This window comes from Schistocerca nitens, chromosome 9, assembly GCF_023898315.1.
Source record: "Schistocerca nitens isolate TAMUIC-IGC-003100 chromosome 9, iqSchNite1.1, whole genome shotgun sequence".
NCBI lineage: Eukaryota > Metazoa > Arthropoda > Insecta > Orthoptera > Acrididae > Schistocerca > Schistocerca nitens.
This window is the reverse complement of record NC_064622.1, coordinates 323,969,953-323,987,654: the sequence shown is the minus strand read 5'-3', so window position 1 is coordinate 323,987,654 and position 17,702 is coordinate 323,969,953. Positions and strand designations below refer to the sequence as shown.

The 17,702-nt window shown below is 41.0% G+C and overlaps 1 protein-coding gene across 1 annotated transcript in view; it reads right to left on the bottom strand.

The window, feature by feature from the left end:
• LOC126203111 (uncharacterized) overlaps positions 1–17,702 on the bottom strand; it is a 175,691-nt gene that overhangs the window by 144,186 nt on the left and 13,803 nt on the right. The gene's annotated exons all lie outside the window — the stretch shown is intronic.

The window sequence follows — 17,702 nt, the reverse complement described above, 5'->3', positions numbered from 1 at the left end:
GGTAAAGTTAAAACATAAAACTGGCACAAATGTCAACTAAAGCAATACAGCATTAAAAAATAGCAGCCAGTAACAAAATAACATCAATTACAATTTTAATAAATCACAAATTAGGCAACTTCTTGCTTTCCAAACCAAAAAGTGTATCTGTAATATGCTACAGATTCCTAATACGAGCATTACTGATAAGACCATCTTCTAAAAGATGGAGCAAGAAACACATAAGAAGAGCGACTACTGTCAACTGCAAAAATAACAGCTTAAGTAGAAGGTCAACTTTTATAAATACCAGAGTGTAACAATTAAAACAATCAATTATTGACAAAATTATTTATTTGGACAGCTACAAAAATCCACTCACCAAGCGTTAGGAGGACACACGCATAAAAGACGGTTGCAATTGACAAGCTTTCAGAGCCAGTGGCTCCTCCTTCAGGCAGAAGGGTTGAAGGGAAAGAAAGAGGGGTGCAGGAAAAGGAGGAGAGAGGTCTAGGAAAAGGGGTAGATTTCAAGAAAGTCACCCAGAACCGCAGGTCCTGGAAGACTTACCGTATGCGATGAGAAGGGAAGACTGTTGGGGACTGCATCGGATGAGATTTGAAAACCTGAGAGCTTAAAGGTGGAAGACAAGGGAATATGCAGACAGAGATTACCACTTAAACATCATTCAGGAGTTAATAAGAGTTAAAAGCCAAGTGCATTGTACGTAACAGAGGATGAATGGGCATAGGCAGAGGGCGTATACTGACAACTCACAATATCCTGTTGCAGAGCATGCTCTACAACATGACATTCGTGACCTCAATGCCTGTTTCACCACATGCACCGTCTGGATTCTTTCCTCAGACACCAATTTCTCAGAACTCCGCAGGTGGTAACTAGCACATGTCCTTGGTTCTCATCACCCACCTGGCCTTAATTTACGTTAATTTCTTCCGTCTCAGCATTTCTTCACTGTACATACTCTTTGTTTCACTCCGTTTTAGTTTTCTACATCTTTCATTGTCTTTCCCATCTATTATTCACTGCCTCCTCCCACCTCTGTTCCATACAATGCACTCAGCTTTTCACTCTTATTAACTATGCACGATGTTTAAGCAGTAATCTCTCTCTGTCTGCCTATTACCCTGTCTTCCACCTTTAAGCTCTCAGATTCTCAAATCTCGTCCGATGCAGTCCCCAACAATCTGTCTTTCCTTCTCATCCCGTATGTTAAGTCTTCCCTGACCTGCAGTTTTGGGTGACTTTCCCGAAATCTACCCCTTTTCCTAGACCTCTCTAGTCCTTTTTCTTCGCCCCTCTTCCTTCTCCTTCAATCCTTCTGCCTGAAGAAGGAGCCACTGGGTGGAGGGGGGAGGGGGAGAAGGACGGAAAGCTCTGAGGCATAACATAAGTAAAAAATTCACGGTAAATGATAACAGCCAAATGGTTGCATGATAAAGATTTATTGAAATCCTTGACCTAAATATACCTTCATCAGAAGCAAAAATACACCTGAACAGGGAGATACCTTCATTAGCAAAAAACTTAGCAAAACAGCTGAAATAAAAGAAAAAACAAACACTATTATAGCTTCAAATACCATGAAAATTACCGAAGTATTACAAGCACAGAAACTTTTAGTCACTTACTAAAATCACATCCTGCAGTGGAGGTGCATAAAACAATCATGCCAAAGGTGTCGTCAGTAGTTAAAATTAAAATATCACCTCCATCAGTACAACAAATTTATGAAGAGATGGTCGATGCGAACACGGTATACTATCAGTATTCAGCCTACGAACTAGTGTAAGAGGGTGTGGAAACACTAGGGCAGAGAGTTTCAACGAGAGAGGGCACTTGTGGTATGCGCGAGACATTCGGTACAATAAAACGCGGGATACATACTCATGCGTGCCAAAATTTTAAAGGTTATGCTACTTCAAACCCTCTGTCTTAATAAATAAAACATATCAGAACCAGCCACATTTAAAATTTTTATGAGTAAATAATGGAAAGCCAACATGACACATTTTGAGTCATCAAGTAACAGTTAATTCTGAAATGGAGGTAAGTATGAGGGTAAACATTATAGAAGTAGACCAAGAATCATCTACAGTAAGCAGGTTCAAGTGGATGGTTGCAGCAGTCAGACAGCGATGAACAGAGTTGCACATGACGTAAAAGCAGGAGAGCTGCGCCAAAACAGTCTTGTAACTAAAGTTTAACCATCTGTTGGCTCTTCACAGCACACAGCGTGCTAATTGCTCCTTTGTATAGTGGCAAGGAAGTGACAGGATACTCGGAAAGTGGTCATTGTCACTAAGATTGTCATGTAACAATCACTGTAGTAAAGCGATGACATTGGAGAAAGATATTGTAAGGGCAATAGCTGAAAAGATGATGTGAGCAGCACTGAAGTGGGTAGGAGTATTGGCATTGAGGAGGAACAGACTGACGTTGGAAAGAAGATGGCCAATCGGAAGGCCCCTACCAGAGAAAGTGTTACTTCCCCAGAGAGCATGGTATGCATTGATATCCTGAAATAAGAAAAAAAGGAGGGCACTGTTAGATTATGATGGATATCTCAAAGCAAATAAGTGACCTGCATGCAGCTAAATAAATGTAGCAAATAACGATCACTGGTCATTTGCCCTTACATCACTCTTAACTTGAATGTAGTAGTGTTACTAACGACATCTGTGTGAACCAATGTACAGGCTCATCCAGATGCCACACCATCAAATTTCGATTGGAGTACCATGATGAGGATGTCCTGATTAGGTGTGAAGGGCCAGGAGGACCAGTTATGTTCCAGGATCACAGTCAATCTCCAGTAGGGATGGACCCACATCAAAAAACTTTGGTTCATAATCTAAGAGTGTGGGGAGATGTGGTGCCTCTGGGGTCGCTAGAGTAGCATACTCTTTCACTTTTGGTGGTCGACATTCTTCAGGAGGCTTGTCTGCTGTGAGTGTAGGAACAGATGAAGAGTGGGAAACACTTGGACCCACAATCTGTGGCGCCTACAGCCACTGGTTTGTATCAGGACTCAATATGTGAATTTCCGGGGAAAGGGACCCAGAGAGGAAGCCCTGCGACCAGTAGATGCCAAAGGAGGGAGATGATTCTCCAGTTGACTGGGGAAAGGGGTTCCCAAAGATGGTTCTGCAGAAACCACAAGAGGGGAGGGTGGTGGTGTTCATATTCTTTCTGTGGTGTCACAGCCAGACACCACACTTGCTAGGTGGTAACTTAAATCGGCCGCGGTCCTGTAGTACATGTCGGACCCGCGTGTCGCCACTGTGTGATCGCAAACCTAGCGCCACCACAAGGCAGGTCTCGAGACACTGAGGAGAACTCGCCCCACTTGTACGGACGACATAGCTAGCGACTAGAAGTACGAAGCCTTTCTCTCTCATTAGCCGAGAGACAGTAAAATAGCCTTCTGCTAAGTTAATGGCTACGACCTAGCAAGGCGCCATTTGTATCAGTGCATGTATCTTATGAATATCATTTGTATAATCAGAAGAGATGTACCCCAATGATTGAGTAAAGATAAGTATTTTTCCAGCTACGTACTTTTCTTCATAGCATTAATTACGTATCCTGTTCCAGTACTTCACGCCCGTCTGCGTTAGTCTTGCGTGCCTTAAGCCACCTCTCTCTACAAAGTGTTGGCCCAGCTGCCGACACATCACTTTCCTTGCCTCAGTACGTGGGAGGTGGTCAACCGATTTATATCCTTGTATTTTCTTTTCTTTTTTCAATATTGGGCAAGCTGATGAACATGGAGTATGGTATGTTATACACTTTATGTGCAAAGACAATTGTTTGCAAAAACAACCTTCATGAAGTGATCTTCTGCAGTTACCACATTTTGGGTCTGCCATGCAGCATTATGATAGATGTCTCTATTGTAAGGATTGGAAACATCTCAAGGACAGTGGGTTTCACATCAAATCTGTAGACCATAACTTTAACTTTTTCTGGGAAGACATTTCCTTCAAAAGCTAAGATGCAAGTGCCTGTATTTATTCAGTTAACTTTTGGACTTTTTTTTGCATGTGGCAGACAAAATGTACACTTCACCATTCTAAATTAGCTCATAGCTCATAACCTGTTTGGAGTCTCTGAGAAAGGTACAGGGTGTGGCAGAACCGACTAAGCAGTTTCTATCGATTACCGCTGGGGCTGTGGTGGGGATAGGCAGTTGCACTTGGTTTGCCTTTGTTCAGTCGTTGACGCCATTTGAGTAACCAACATGGTCTGGACTGGTGCACATCATGGTTTTGCTGTTCACGCTCATTATGAAAACAACAGACCTGTGATCGCTACACAACAAGCTTTTTGGCGACAGTTGAGCATTTCACGTAACAATGCCGTTTCTAATGCAAACACAATTTGGTCCTGGGTTCAGCAGTTGGAGGAAACTGGTAGCACACTAAGAATAGATACACATGGCCGATGCAGATCCATCAGAACGCCAGAAAATGTGCAGCAGGTGAGAACAGCAGTTCAACAATCGCTGCAACATTCTGCTCTACGACATGCTGTTGCATTGGGGATTTCAGACCGCTGTTTGAGAAGGATTCTGCAATGTGATTTGAAGTTCCACCCTTTCAAAATAATGATCGCTCAAGAATTACGTCCAGCAGGCTACGCCAACTGTGAAAAATCTATGCGAGCAAATGCTTGCTCGGATCCCTACGAATGCAGCTTTCTTCAGCAGTGGCGAGGCACATTTTCATCTTAGTGGGTGCGTGAATAAGCAAAACTTTCGTTACTGGGCTGAAAATAACCCTTGAATTATTCATGGAAGACCACAACATTCTCCTAAAGTGACAATGTGGTGTGCCCCATCACAATTTGGCGTGGTAGGCCCTTACATTTTTGAGGAGGAAGGAGTGACCGTGACAGTGAATTCCACATGTTATGTTTCAATGTTGCAAAATTTTCTGCTGCAACCCAGAATGGATGAGATTGTTGAAGAACATGGGCAGGGATCTTGTGGTTCCAACAGGATGGACCTACTGCTCACACAGCTTGAATTTCACTTGATGTTATGAGGGAAATGTTTCCGGGATGCTCGCCTCGCCTCTGAGGGCTGATGTCAGGTGGCCTGCGTGGTCACCAGATTTGAGCCTTTGTGACTACTTTCTTTGGAGCAAAGTGCACTTCCGTCTCGACTGACATCTCTGCCCAAACTCTTTGCCTTTGAATATGTCTGCTTGTGTCTGTATATGTGTGGATGGATGTGTGTGTGTGTGTGCGCGCGCGAGTGTATACCCGTCCTTTTTTCCCCCTATGGTAAGTCTTTCCGCTCCCGGGATTGGAATGACTCCTTACCCTCTCCCTTAAAACCCAAATCCTTTCGTCTTTCCCTCTCCTTCCCTCTTTCCTGACGAAGCAACCGTTGGTTGCGAAAGCTTGAATTTTGTGTGTATGTTTGTGTGTCTATCGACCTGCCAGCACTTTCGTTTGGTAAGTCACATCATCTTTGTTTCAGAGATTAATTTAACACATGCCATAAAAATAAATAGAATACACAACACAGCAAGTCTGCAAAATAAAAATCTTGAGTCAGTTCCATTTCTGGTCAAACAGTTCTACAATTTTGTCAAGGACATATCATGGATAACTGTATTGTCTCCCTGATGATGATGATGCTGGTGCTTCTAAAGTCATGAAAATGTGTTGCTCAGGAAATCAGCAGGTGTCTTTAGCAGCTGGCCAGTGGAGGGAACGAGCAGAACCGTGATGGTGCTTAATGCTGACGAGGACATGTTGCTTTCACGTGAAAACTTCACACACTTGAAATTGAAATTGCTGACATTTCTTCATCTGCTTCAAAGGTATTAAATGTTAATGTTGTAGCATCATTGGAAACTCTGCTTACTCTCAGTTGATTACAATTAATTGGCTTAAACTGATGATTTTCTCTTAATCCAGATATTTGATGTCCCATGGCAAACCGTGTTTCTTGATCAGGTTGATTTTTTTCAATTTCTTCTTTTGGTACTAAAAAAAACTTTATCCCTGGAATACTATCATTTCAGAATTCGAACAAATCACATGGAGTCAATATTTGGTTATCTAAGGGCTTTTGCAGACTAGCACAGACTGCTAGTCTTTTTGCTGTTCCCCCAATGCCATCACAAAGTAGTGATTTACCGAGGCTTGTCCCAAAAGACTTCCATTCGGCAGTGACGACTAAATTCTTTTCATGTAGACATAAACCGAGGAAATATTTGAAATTCATATATTGAGCAGCTGAACCATCATAAAGTAATAAATGTTCTTAATGTTTTCAGTCATTGTCTTTAAATATGCTGTTAACTTTATTTAAAAGGCATTGACGGTAGTTTTACCATAATGGAGACAGTTGCTAATACACTCACATTCTTTGCCACCAAAATAGACAACAAATGGATGTAATGTGGCCTGACTATTCCCCTAATGAAATCCTTGAACAGCATCTTTAACAACAGATGAATAATTCTCAGCAAAATCAATCAATATAATTAATTTATCTTCTGCAAGATTTTGTTAGATGCTTAAGGTATAAACTTTGGTGTTTTGACACAAAGTTATGGCTTCATAAACAAGTAATTTTCAAAATCAGTGCCTCCTTGAAATCTTCAACAGTTCTCTGACATGTCACTAATGTGTGTCTGTCAGTATGGACCCATTGCTTGAATTCCATTGTTTCTTCAGGGTCATAGTCTTTAAAAGCATCTTCAAGAAAAGGCTCCAGTTGCATTTTTCCTGGACTTTCCTCACCACATTGCAGCATGCAATATTTTGATTCCAAACTGCATAGAGTTTTTTTCATCAAATCCTTGTAGTCATATTGGAGATTTGTTGCTGAAGCCAACATTAAGTTGACACTTCAGTGAATTGCACATAGCCTACACATATCGAACGTGATCCAGAAGCACCAACTGTAGTACACCATTTTGGCCTGAGCTCACGAAGTTTTAAGAAGCACAGTTGATTTCCATATTGCTTACAAGAAGCAATGACTATTTCTTCCAGGTTACAAAGGAGTAGGCATTTCTGTTTGTGAATCTCTTCCCCATTTATTTTTACTGCAACACAATCCTTTTTGCTGGGACAAACAAGAAAATTCGTCATCTTCAACAAAAGTGAGAACATTTTGTTTTACTTCGTCATTTAGTTTTTTTCCTCTTTCGGTTTGCAGGTGTTACCAAAATCTCATCTTTCATCTTTAGTTTCCCAGCCTTCTCCACCATTTTAGTTGAAACAGCAAATTCTTTAGCCCCCCCCCAATCATCCAGCTATTTGGGGCCCGGGTCAAAATTTGAACTTTACTGCAATTGCTTGAAGTCTGAAGCTTAACCTTACATTCTTCAATTAAGATGTCCATAATGATAAGATCCCATACTCTGAGGAGCGTAGGGAATGATACAGGAAACCCGCACCGCCGTACTTGGCAAGGTCCTAGTGGAGATGGTTAGCCATTGCCTTCCTCCGAACTTAATAAGGATGAATGACAATGATGAAGATGATACAACACCCAGTCATCTCGAGGCAGGAAAAATCCCTAACCCCGATGGGAATTGAACTCGGGACCCCGTGCGCGAGAATCGAGAACACTACCGCAAGACCATGAGCTGTCCATATCTTTACATTTTTGGCAATCTTCCATTTGTATTTGAGCAATATCCACTTGGATCACACCAACAGCTGTGGCAATTTTATTATCTTAGTAATGCCGCCTTGGGCTTTCAGTACTTTGCACTTTATGTATCCCATTGAATTCCTTTTGCTGATCCGATGAAGCTTCAATGGTGACTCTCCAAGTGGTGATAAGTATTAGCAATAAAGCAAGCATAAACAACATCCATGTCTTCAGTGTATGGTGATTCTTGCTTATCCTAGTGGTATGATTCTTTTTCAGCCATTTCATGTCTACATTTGATACAAATTTTCTGACCAGGTATAAAAACTTCATTAGTCAATAACTTCAACCTATCAGACACTGCAATGTTTACTGGTGTTAAAGGCTTCTTGATAACATTTTTTTCTTTACCAAATGGACTGCAGCAAGTCTTCTGAAGGAATTGGAATTTTGTCATCAACAAAGCATTATGGTATGTACAAATTTGGACATCTTCAGTAAAATCAAGCCCAGACCTACACTGTAGAAGCTCTTTGTCCACTGGTGACATTTCATCAACTGATTGTAGTTGATTTCTACCATAAGAGAATGCGGATGACTTATGACAAACAGCTTCATCTGATTCACCAAAGTAACAGGATGAAAGGGTCTCTTGGTTCATTTTATACAATCATTTGTTAACCTATAACAAGCAATTTTGAAAACTCATGAATATCCTAGTTTGAAGCATAAGAGACTCAGATTGGTTTGTATATTTTATATACAAATTAGTGTATCAAAACATATTGTTTTAGTGCTTACCTTTGGCTAAAACCATGATTATTGATTATTCAAACACTCAGAACTCAACACTAAGATTGTACAATGTCAACACCAAAGATAAGTGGTACAGAAGATGGACACTGTATATACTGCCAATAATAAAAGCAACAATTGAAAGTGGTGGTTCAGCAATGTACATTGCTGTGAGGATAGGGCTTTAAATAACTACTGCTGCTTTATAGTGCTGATGGAAACTGAGTGACAATGCATATATGCACCACCATGCACTGTAGGGTTACAGCACTCTAAAGCAACACAGTATTCCATTATGATCATCTTGATTTCATAATCTTAAGAGCATTTTGTGAGGTTTTATTATATTTAAATTCTAGACTGTAAAATAATGGAAAAACAATTATTATTAGCATAGTTTTATTCCTTAAATCACAAGCAAATTTTATACAATTAAAAGGCACTAAAATTACACATATTTTGCTTTACAGCTTCAAATTCTATTAATTTTTTGTAGTTCCCAATAATCCATTTTCCCTACTTTTGATAGGCATTCTTCCTTATCAACATGAAGATCCAGAAATTAAACAATACAGCTCTGAAAGCTTAAAGCATGCTCTTTCCAGCTGTGGCGAGAAATAAATGATCAACCAAGACACAGTTAGGTCCTTCTCCCCAAAAATACACTAAAACTTGCACGTAGAAAATTTCAGCCAATTTTGCAGATGCATTTCTTTTCATCTAGGCATCCAGTGTTAATTAAATTTGATCCACATAAAGACATCGTAAGTAGGAATAACCCTCTGAAGTTTTAGTGTGATTGGTTCACATGAAAAGTGGTAGTAATCGGTCAAACCTTAGCTCTCAGAATAGCACGAGTTTTTTAGCCACTTTAGAGGCACGTATCTATATTTAGGTGCTGCTAAATCCCTAATTTCGCCATGGTGTATATATATATATATATATATATATATATATATATATATATATATATATATATATATATATATATAAAAAGAAAGATGATGAGACTTACCAAACAAAAGCGCTGGCAGGTCGATAGACACACAAACAACCACCAACATACACACAAAATTCTAGCTTTCGCAACAAACGGTTGCTTCGTCAGGAAAGAGGGGAAGATGAAAGGAAGTGGGTTTTAAGGGAGAGGGTTGGAGTCATTCCATCCCGGGAGCGGAAAGACTTACCTTAGGGGGAAAAAAGGACGGGTATACACTCGCACACACACACATATCCATCCGCATATATTTTTTCCACGTGGAATGTTTCCCTCTGTTATATATATATATATATATATATATATATATATATATATATATATATATATATATATATATATAGAGAAGGAAACATTCCACGTGGGAAAAAATATATCTAAAAACAAAGATGATGTGACTTACCAAACGAAAGCGCTGGCACGTCGATAGACACACAAACAAACACAAACATACACACGAAATTCTAGCTTTCACAACCAACGGTTGCCTCGTCAGGAAAGAGGGAAGGAGAGGGAAAGACGAAAGGATTTGGGTTTTAAGGGAGAGGGTAAGGAGTCATTCCAATCCTGGGAGCGGAAAGACTTACCTTGGGGGGAAAAAAGGATGGGTATACACTCGCGCGCACACACACACATATATCCATCCACACATATACAGACACAAGGTAAGTCTTTCCGCTCCCGGGATTGGAATGACTCCTTACCCTCTCCCTTAAAACCCAAATCTTTTCGTCTTTCCCTCTCCTTCCCTCTTTCCTGACGAGGCAACCGTTGGTTGCGAAAGCTAGAATTTCGTGTGTATGTTTGTGTGTCTATATATATATAAGATGATGTGACTTACCAAATGAAGCGCTGGCAGGTCGATAGACACACAAACTAACACACAAAATTCAAGCTTTCGCAACAAACTGTTGCCTCATCAGGAAAGAGGGAAGGAGAGGGAAAGACGAAAGGATGTGGGTTTTAAGGGAGAGGGTAAGGAGTCATTCCAATCCCGGGAGCGGAAAGACTTAAAAGATACTGGACTGAAATTTGGTATACAACTATCACAGACCATGCAGAACCTTCACATCAAATTTCATTAGATACGGAGATGGTTGAGTAAAGACACTTTTTAATATTGGTCCCTTTGACATGGAATGACGCTATTTATGAAAAGGAAAGGTGCTATCATATACAGCGAAGATGCCGAGGCACAAAAAAATGACTGTCATAAATAAGCTTTCACACACACACACACGCACGCACGCACGCACGCACGCACGCACGCACGCACTGCAGTCTCTGGCAACACTGTGAGCAGCAGCAGCACCAGTGCATGATGAGAGTGGCAACTGGGTGGGGGTAAGGAGGAGGCAGGGGCAGGGAGGGGGAGGGATAGTAGGATGGGGGGGACGGGACGGGACAGTGAAGTGCTGCTGGGGAGCACACAGGGACAAGGTGGAGAGAGGATAGGGTAGCTATGTGCAATCGGGAGGTTAGACAGACGGCAGGGGAAAGGTTGGGAAAGGGGGGGGGGGGGGGACGATAGTGGAAAACGAGAGAAGTAAAAAGACTGGGTGCAATGGTGAAGGAGGGCTGTCTAGTGCTGGAATAGGAACAGGTAAGCGGCTGGATGGGTGAGGACAGTGACTGACTAAGGTCGAGGCCAGGAGGGTTACAGTAACATGGGATATATTGTAGAGAAACTTCTCACCCATGCAATTCAGAAAAGCCAATTCTGGTGGGGAGGATCCACACGGCACAGTCTGTGAAGCAGTGGTTGAAGCGATGGATGTCATGTTGGGCAGTGTGCTCAGCAACAGGGTGGTCCACTTATTTATTGGCCACAGTTTGTCAGTGGCCATTCATGAGGACAGACAGCTTGTTCGTTGTCATCCTCACATAGAATGCAGCACAGTGGTTGCGGCTTAGCTTGTAGATCACATGACTGGTTTCACAAGTAGCCCTGCCTTCTTTGATGGGATAGGTGATGTTTGTGACTGGACTGGAGTAGGTGGTGGTGAGAGGAGGTATAGGGCAGGTCTTGCATCTAGGTCTATTGCAGGGATACAAGCCAGTTGCTCCAGTCCTAGTAATATTGAGTTACGAGGGGAATGCTCCTCTGTGGCCAGATGGTGAGACTTTGGGAGGTGGTGGGAAACTGGGAAGATAAGGCACAGGATATTTGTTTTTTTTTTTACACGGTGAGGAGGATAATTATGGTCTGTCAAGGCTTTAGTGAGATACTCGGTATATTTAGAGAGGGACCGCCCATCACTGCAGGTGCAACAACCACAGGTGGCTAGGCTGTATGGAAGGGACTTTGTGGTATGGAACGCATGGCAGCTGTCTAAGTAGGAGTGTTTCTGGTGGTTAATAGGTTCGATATGGACAGAGATACTGATATAGTCATCTTTGAGGTGGAGGTCAACATCTAGGAAGGTGGCTGATTGGGTTGAGTAAGACCAAGTGAAGCAAATGTGGGAGAAGCTGTTGAGGTTCTGGAGGAATGTGGGTAGGGTGTCCTCTTCCTCGATCCAGATCGCAAATGTGTCATCACTGAATCAGAACTGGGTGAGGGATTTAGGATTCCGATTGTTTAGGAAGGCTCATGAATAGGTTGGCATAGGATGGTGCCATGCGGGTGCCCATAGCTATACCCCAGATTTGTTTGTAAGTAATGCCTCCAAAGGAGATGTAATTGCGAGTGAGGATACAGTAGGTCATGGTGACTAGGAAGGAAGTTGTTGGTTTGAAATCCATCGGGTGATGGGAAAGGTAGCGTTCAATAGCGGAAAGGCCATGGGCATTAAGGATATTAGTGTAAAGGGATGTGGCATCAATAGTGACAAGCAAGGCAATGTGTAGTAAAGCGACAGGAACTATAAAGTGTCAGTGGAGGAAATGACTGGTATATATTTTATGTAGGAGGGTAGGTTCTGAGTAATAGGTTTAAGGTTGTCACCAGAGATTCTCCCAGTTGGGGCACAGTAACCAGTGACACTGGGGAGTCCAGGGTGGTTGGATTTATGGACTTTGAGAAGCACGTAGAAGGTCGGAGTGGTAGGTGTGAGCAGAGACGTAGACTATGGGGAGAGGTTCTGGGATGAGCCTAAAGATTCGAGGAGTGACTGGAGATCCTGCTAGATTTCTGAACTGAGGTCACTGTGGTAAGATTTGTAGGTGGATGTATCTGACAGCTGGCGGAGTCCTTCTGCCAGGTAATTCTTGCAGTTCAAAACAACAACGGTGAAGCCTTTGTCCGCAGGTAGGATATAAGATCAGGATCAGTTTAGAGGTAGCGGACTGAGATTCTTTCTGCGGATGTAAGGTTAGTTTGCACATTGAGGGATTTGGAGAATGACGAGGAGGCAAGGTTCGAGGTTACGAAATTCTGGAAAGTTAACAGGATGTTATTTTGGGAGCAGTGGGGGTGGATTGTGGTTGGATGGAGGAGTGAACTGAGTTAGGCAGGGTGCAATATTCATCTTTGGCAGAGTCTGACTGGTAGAGTTGGTGGCGAAAATGTGTTTCCTCTGTATGTACTGGGAGAAGGAGAGAAGGTCTTTAACAAGTCTTGCATGACTGAATTTGGGAGTGGTGCAAAAGGCGAGGCCTTTGAAAAGGACGGATATTTCTGTTTCTGACACATTTTATATGTTTTGGCAAACTTATTGGCATTTGAACTTTTTTCTTTTCTTAAGAAATCAGTTATGTCATTTAGAGCCTGAGAATTTTGATTTCCAAAAGTCTTCAAATTCAGTTTTGATGAAAACCACCACTCCAGAGGTAGACAGGCTGAAGAGCAAGGGTTATTACAATATATTGAAGTTTGAGATGAAACTAATTATAATGAATGGAAAATTATGAGACTATACCAAGTGTGCATGTGCTGCTGCAAATGCAGAGAAGGATACACATGTATGAATACTTGTACTTTTGCATGTGGATAAACATATGAAGTTCACATGGAAGATACAACAAAGACAAAGGATGCTTGGGATATCCTGGAAGACCTGCTTGCTGGTAAGAATAAAAATAGGTGGATATTCTCAGGGGGTGCTCTGTTGGACATCACATTACCCAAATTTGAAGGAAATTTTCAGAAATACAAAACCCACATTCTGGATGTGACCAACAAACTGTAGAGCATGGACAAACCAGTTTATGATATTCAGCTTCCTCAGGGGCAACAACTGTCAAAGGATTCCAAGTCAGCAGACAAGTCATTATTTTGTGCACTTGGTATATCAGATTTGAACCAGAATGCATAGATCATTAATTCCAGAGCATCACCTCACATGATGTGAGAACTGCAACCCAAAAATTGTCAAGTGTGCTGATAATGTTGAATTACTAAGTGAATAAAGGAATAATTATTATCAATTCATCTGTATATCTTCAATATTGTTCCTGGCTTAGCCACTAATTTGTTGTCGATTTCCGCTTTTTGATAAAGACATATGGTCAATGTTAAAAAAGAGTGGGCTACTTTGTTCTGAACAAAGGTAAATGGCATTTACAAACTAAAAACTTTGAACCTGTGTCAGCTGAGCATGTCCTAGCTGTTAGTAAAATTGGTAACATAGGAGACATATGATGTCATAGGCTCTGTCATATTAAGAGTTGACAATGGACTTAAAATCAAGTTTATAGAGTGGAAACATAAAGTTGGAGTGTGCGACTCTGAACCTGCTGACATGTGTAAATCATGTGTGTTTAGTAAGATGTCTAAGTTTCCATTTACTAAGACTGGAGGAGAGTACGCATCTGAGATGCTCCACTTGATGCATGTGCATTTATGTGGCCCTACAGAGAAAATGTCACATGGTATGGCTATGAACATGAATGTACTTGCAGATGATTATTTCAGGGATTCATGCAGTTCTTTTCTCAAGTGTACAGATGAAGCATTTGATTTTTCTGTGAGTTTAAAACGTGGGCAGGAAACATTCTGGGTGCAAACATCAAAGCTATTAGATCAGACAATGGCACAAAATTGAGTCACCTCTTGGAGAGAATAGGATTGAGCATCAGATTAGTGTGCCCTCAGTCCATAACAGAATGATGATGTGGAAAAGAACTAATTTGTGAGTTTGCAACTGCATATTATTTGATTCTGGTCTACCTAAGCAATATTGGGCAGAGGCATGAAATACAACGGTATAAATAAAGGACAGTGCTCCTCAAAGAGTGCTTAGGGCAAGAATCCACAGGAGTTGTGGAAGGGTAAAATAACTTATTTGAACCATTGAAAGCGCTTGGCTGCCAAGCCCTCCGTCATACACTAGATCAGAAGAGAACAAAGTGGGATGCTAAGGCTAAGGAATTTATTTTTGCAGGTTACAATAAAATGCCAAAAGCTTGCAAAGTTTCTGATCCACAGAACCCCAAGAAAATTATGAAAGGCATGAATGTTGCATTCTGGAGGACGAACATGTGCAGGACTGATGACTGCAGGGCACCAGCTGTAAGTGAAGATTACTGTGTGTTCCGGCCAAGAGAACAGACTGCTGTACAGGGCAAGGCAGAGGAAGTAATGAGAGTCAGCAGTACTGCTGGTGAAAGTGCCGACATCGACAAAAATCTGAACTACACCCCAGATGCGCAGTCAATGGTAGACAGAGGAGACTGAGAATCTGTTGATGGATACTGATTCACCAGAAGACAATCAACAGTCAGAAAGTCAGCCTGTGAACCCAAACCCAAGAAGTACACAGATTATGTTACCTACTTGATAAGTGATTTTTCCAGTTTTGGAGAAGATCCTATGAACCTGGAGGATGCTATGTCATGGAGTGACGAAGAAGATTGGATGAAGGTGATGAAAAAGGAAATAGTCTAAAGTGTTTGCAGAAGAATGGTTTTTGGGAACTTGTGGACCCACCCAAGAGTGAAAGTATCATATGTTACAAATTGATTGGATAGGTAAAAAATCTACTCTACCAAGTGACGGCACACAAACACACATAATAGAAAGGTATTACATATGCAAGCTTTCAAGGCCAGTGGCTCCTTCTTATGACAGAAGGGTTGAAGGGGTGGGAAGAGGGGTCAAAGAAAAGGAGTGGTAAAGTTTAGGAAAAGGGATAGAGTTCGCAAAAGTCACCCAGAACACTGGGTCAAGGGAGACTTACCAGATGGGATGAGAAGGAAAGAAATCTTTCTGGCAGAAGAAAAAACCATAAGCTCCAAAAGCTTGCTTACATAATACCTTTTTTACATGTGCGTTTTCCTGTCACCGCTTGATGAGTAGATTTTCTATCTATCCAATTACATGTTTTCAAAAATTGATTATTTTCATTGATAGGTTAAAAAATCAGTATTTAAGTTGAAACAGAATGCAGAAGATGCAGCACATTATCATGCTGGATTTGTTGCTATGGGATTTGGTCAAAAATTTGATACAGATTATGATGAAACCTACATAGTACATAGTACTCTCACAGCTCTCATAAGTTATCTGTAAATCTTGATCTTAAGATTAATAATATTGACATTAAAACAGCTTTTCTACATAGGGGCTTGTAGGAAACAATTTTCATATAGCAATCACACTGCTTTGTATCAAAATGTGATGAGGGTTAATTCAATAAAGTACTCAAGACCATTTGTGTTTTAAAAATCAGGTACACAGTGGGATGAAAGAGCAAAAAGTGTACTTTTTGAACTTGGTACAGTTGTGAATACTGATGAACACTGCATGTACATTAAAAAGTCTGGTAAAAACCACACACTTTTTGCTTTATAAGTTGTTGATTTTGATGTGTTTTGTAATAACAGTTGCTGAAAGATAAGTTGTACCCAAGTAATTTGCAATTTAGGAGAAGCAAAGTTCTGTCCGAGCATGTGAATAACTAGAAACTGGGAGGAAGGAAATTTGAAACTTGACCAGGAGTGCTACACTGCAGATGTGGTGAAACACTGTAATATGTTCGAATGTATTCCCATAGAAACACCAATGTGGGATGTTTGGTGCATAATTGTAAGTTTACTAGTGAGCATTTGAGGGCAGTAAAAACAGTCCTTTGTTATCCCAAGAGAACTATGGCATTGTGTTTAACAAGAATGATTTTAAATATGTTTGCAACTGATTTTGTTGACTAAAATTTTGTAAGCGATTTAAAAACTGGGTTGCTACAATATTTTATGTTGCAGAAAATAATTTTATGGGACTACAAGAAAATGAATAATGTTGAAATGAATCTGAACACACAGCTTTAAATTATGCAGCCAGAGAAACAGTGCATAGGAGACAACTGACAGAAGAATTGTTAAATAACGAACATCAAAATCATATAATAATTTTCCATGACAACTAAAGTTCTATTAGACCCTCACAAAATCCTGTGCTGCATTTCAGATCAAAACATGTTTGTCGTTTATCAGACAATGTGTGAAGAGAAGTGAGATTGTTATTAAGTACTTTTAGTAAAAGGAAATGCCTATTGATGTATTAACTGAATCACTTGCTAGGGAGCAACACTTGCGTCTTATTTATAAGTCAAAACTGTTAATAGAGCAAGTGGTATTGATGTTCTGTTGGTAATCTGGCATCGTATTTCATCTTTGCTGCAACAGTCTATAAAGTGATTGACTTTCTTTGCATTGTTGTTCCTATGTCATCATGTGTAAACAACGTAATGCAGATGTGTGAATACAAGTACCCTACTGGCCATTAAAATTGCTACACCTAGGATAAATGCAGATGATAAATGGGTATTCATTGGACAAATATATTATACTAGAACTGACATGTGATTACATTTTCACACAATTTGGGTGCATCGATCCTGAGAAATCAGTACCCAGAACAACCACCTCTGGGAGTAATAACGGCCTTGATACACCTGGGCATTGAGTCAAACAGAGCTTGGATGGTGTGTACAGGTACAGCTACCAATGCAGCTTTGACACTATACCACTGTTCATCAATAGTAGTGACTGGCGTATTGTGACGAGCCAGTTGCTCAGCCACCATTGACCAGACGTTTCCAACTGGTTAGAGATCTGGAAAATGTGCTGGTCAGGGCAGCAGTTGAACATTTTCTGTATCCAGAAAGGCCCATACAGGACCTGCAACATGCGGTTGTGCATTATCCTGCTGAAATGTAGGGCTTCGCAGGGATCGAATGAAGGGTAGAGCCACGGGTCTTAACACATCTGAAATGTAACGTCCACTGTTCAAAGTGCCGTCAATACAAACAAGAGGTGACCGAGACGTGTAACCAATGGCACCCAATACCATCGCATCCGGGTGATACATGAGTATGGCGATGACGAATACACGCTTCCAATGTGCGT